Raw genomic sequence first — 4,062 nt, 5'->3', positions numbered from 1 at the left:
GGGGAAAGGCATTTTTGTTGTTTAATAATGAATTTTGTTATAAATAATCAAGATCCAAGCAGGGGTATACAAACCCAGCGGTTAGGGCCCACTGAGGTCAGTTATTCTTAACAACGTGATATAGTTCGGCGATATGCGAGGGCTACCCATCGACATCATGTATTTGAAATGTTGTGCCAATATATACATGTACTTACAGATAATGGAAGCTTTGAGATAGGAATGTATACATTTTTCTACTTGTAGGGTAAGTGAAATTATTCATTGTGGATTTATTGATGACTTAGTGCCCGGGTAGTTAAGATAATGATGAGTTGTCATGTTGCTAAGTTTCTTTTTTTGCGAAAATGGACCAAATACACATTGAGCAATAATCAGTGGGCATCTGCACATTTTGAGGATTGGTTTTGGAGGCCTATAAAGGCCCAAAAAAGGCCACCCATGTTGTTGGTCCAGTGAACGGAATCATGCCATGTCTCTCATGTGAACAACGTACATCTCTGGCCACTGGTTGTGAGGGGGGTCTGAGTTGAGCTATAATATATGGGCTGTTCCTACCCCACGATCAGGAACCTGGTTGAATGCCACAACATGCCAGGCTCTGTTAGCGATATACCGCAGCCAGGGTGAGAGAGTGTCAACTCCAGACCAGGATCGCTACATCAGGTTGCATCAGCTGCGGGACAAATTTCGCCATGCCAGTCGTACAGCACAAGAAGCACCCGGCAGGAACAACAACCGGAGCAGCAGCCCAACTATGCGTAGACGCTTGCTGGCGGTCAACCGATGGTGGTCGTTGGTGGCAACATACCAGTAACTGCTCGTCACTACATAGATCGTTCATGCAGCAGAAAACTGATATCATCGTTTCCCAACAGGACAAGACCCGTTCACATTCGGCACAAATGATCCAAGGGTATGGAGTCCAAACGGTGGATGTCCTACCCCGGCCTTTCTATTCTCCGGATATGAATCCGATTGAACACTTGTGGTACTACTAATATCTTTGCCGTCCGTTGGCCAAGGCAGCAGCTGATCCAGGCACTACGACAAGGCTGGAATAGGATTCCGCACGACACCATCCCATCCACATTTATTGCCCGATCATGCGCCAACAGATCGCCGCCTGCATCGAAGCAAGCGGAGATCGTACCGGCTATTGACCGTAGTGACTTTGTGTTGCGCTGGTGCCATTTTTGTTTTGAAACCATTCATGAAACTTAAGATTTTTGGTTCTGTACACCAATGACCTAAACAAATGATTCATATGAAACTAATCCAGTTTAGAGCTTCAAAATAACAATTATTTTGAAAAATATGGCCTCAGAGGTTTAATGGCTGTCAGTATATAACCAAAAGATTTATAAGATGTTTTGTTTATTGACTCTTTAAAATGTAAAGTGAAAAAAGTGCAGTAATAAGAAAAACTAGAAATGCTGTTATATGCTGATGAAATATTCTTACACGTGTCAATCTCAATAAAAAGAATGGGAAGTTTTAAAGCTAAATTTTATGTACGTACTGAAAAAATTATGATAAAGATTTAAAATCAAAATATTAAGTTATGATCAATATAAAAACAAAAACGAAAAAAATAATAAGGTTAATATTTTGACAAAAATTAATTTAAATTACTCCCCTCCCCCTACCAACGGACTTGGTTGGACTACATGTAAATATAAGAGTCCCGATTGCAGATTAATATTTTGGACTCCCTGTGCCCATATTCCTGCAGAACCCCCCGTTGGCCCTTGATAAACTTTTCACCAGATTAAGCTTGTATTAAAAAGGGAACTTACGTAATGGTCAGTCCTATCAATGATTCTCTTTTATAGAGTCTTAGCATAACTGTACCTTACAAGTGCACTTTGTCAATAAATAAAAGGGTTTGATATATATTATACCCCACATTACCAGTTTAAAACGTAATTTAACTGCTTTATTTACCTTTTTGGGCATGTTTTAGCGGTCATTTGAAATGCGGAATGCCATGCACTTTAAACCTGGCTCTTTGCTATGTAACATAATTATTTATTCATAATATAATGATACTTTAATATATTTTTATATTATTGACGGCCATCTTGAATTTTGAAAATTGATCAATGTTCCGTATGTGGCCACTGCCAAGAAAGTCCAAATTAAATTGTTTTTTATACCCCAAAGTATTAAATTCTTTTAAAAATTTCAGGGAATAACATAATAAGTTTTTGACTATGGGACACAGGGAAGTAGAAAACAGACTCTTGGGGGTATTGAACTGTCAGATAAGCTTATTCAAAGAGTTTAGGGTCATGACTAACAAAATATTATAATTAACATAAATATAAAAAGGGGATATGGTTTTAATAAAACTAAATATGCAAAAAAACAAACTGATTCTGCAACTTTTATCATTTTCTGCCTTATGTTTTGACGGCCATTTTTTTTTTCTAAGTGGTACGCGATTAAGCTCATTCACTAGTACTGTTGTGCTCTCCTGATAGGATACACGTTCAAAAAAGCTGTCAATAAAGTTTACCCGGCGACTTTTGGTCGTTTTTCTATTTTTCCTCATAAATTGACGGCCATATTTAAAAATGCTCAAGGTCTGGGAAATAGCAACCAAGCTAATTTTGCTTCTCTCGGCCTGAAGAATGCATTTCAGCAAAAAAAGTTTACAGGAAAGAACATTGCAGGGTTCGACTATTGGGCCTATGGGAGTGGCAACTCGACTATAAAGGATTTGCGTCTTGCCGTCAGAATGGCCTGAACGGAACATATTCTTCAGAAAACATGTCCAACTAACGATATCTTTATCCAAATACACAAATTAAAAGCTCATTTTGTAAATTTTTGGCTTTAAAAAACGTCCGATTTGCTCGGCCTGGGAGTTAATGAGCTACGTGGTCACGTGTTCCAATGACGACAATCGAGCCACTGGAGAACAGAGCGTGCTTAGCTGTCAAACTGAGCTGCATTGTCTACCTGTAAGATGACTTCTCTGGCTTCTGATAAAAGTTAATACTCTTTCAAATCTCTTACCCGAGGGATCTAAATCCTCATGAAGCTGTGTAAAACCATTCCCGTCTAGTTTATTCTTTGACGAGCATTTAATTATGGTTATCCCAAGTTGTATAAAACACTGCATTTGAATGAGTAAAGGGTACTGTGGATTTTTGCATATGAGGGCCATGTTATTTGTGAAATTCAATTAATTTTATTAAAGTCTTGCATACTTTTCTTAAACTGAGGTAAACAATGCCCGTTACCTTTACAAGTCCTATCTTAATCATCCATCGAACTGGAACTTCCTTTACCTCTTAATTAGAGGGTTAAATGGCTGGCGATATTTATCTCAGGTAAAAATCTACCTGTGCTTTAGTTTCAAAGAGCAGCTCCCGCAGACCTGGGGGTACTAGGTAAAATCTGAACACCGGGTTTATTGAGGAGCTAGAGAAACAAAGGAAGAATTTTTCCTGCACAGCTGCATAGGAATTTTAGCACGGACTTGATCCAGCTTAGACCTTCTAATTAACAGGGTGACATGGGCAATTTTCAAATACAAAATAAACAAATAATAAAACCATATTTCAGTTAGCCTCCTCTTAAATAAATATACCGTTCTGGATAAATTAGAACATTTATTAAATCGACAGAAAATTTTTGACTTAAATGATGATTTTATTATTAATGGAAATTAAGCTACTATATGGGACACATTTGCTGAGATTACGCTGTTCTTGATGTTTTGCGTTAGTCTACATTTTCCTGTGCGTGCTTGGAATTTTTTGATTTTTTATACTCACGTATGTAAAACTGCACATTTAGTAAACATTCAAGTAACGATTTTCCCATGCTACTTATAGCAAACAATGCTCTTTTACCTTGATCTGCTACATGTTTTTGGGTTTGACAAAGCATACAAATTTGCAAAAAGTTCTGTGTACAGACGCAGAACTTGTATTTCAAGGTATAAAATGATAAATCTTTTAAATTATTTTATACTTCAGATGAAATAACCTTCAGAAACAAATCCTCAAAGCATAAACGAATTAGAATTACGAACCATTTTAGTACAGA

The sequence above is a fragment of the Lingula anatina genome, chromosome 5, assembly GCF_051362555.1.
Source record: "Lingula anatina isolate TDL-2025a chromosome 5, LinAna3.0, whole genome shotgun sequence".
In the NCBI taxonomy this organism is placed as follows: Eukaryota; Metazoa; Brachiopoda; class Lingulata; order Lingulida; family Lingulidae; genus Lingula; species Lingula anatina.
This window is presented reverse-complemented; position numbering follows the sequence as displayed.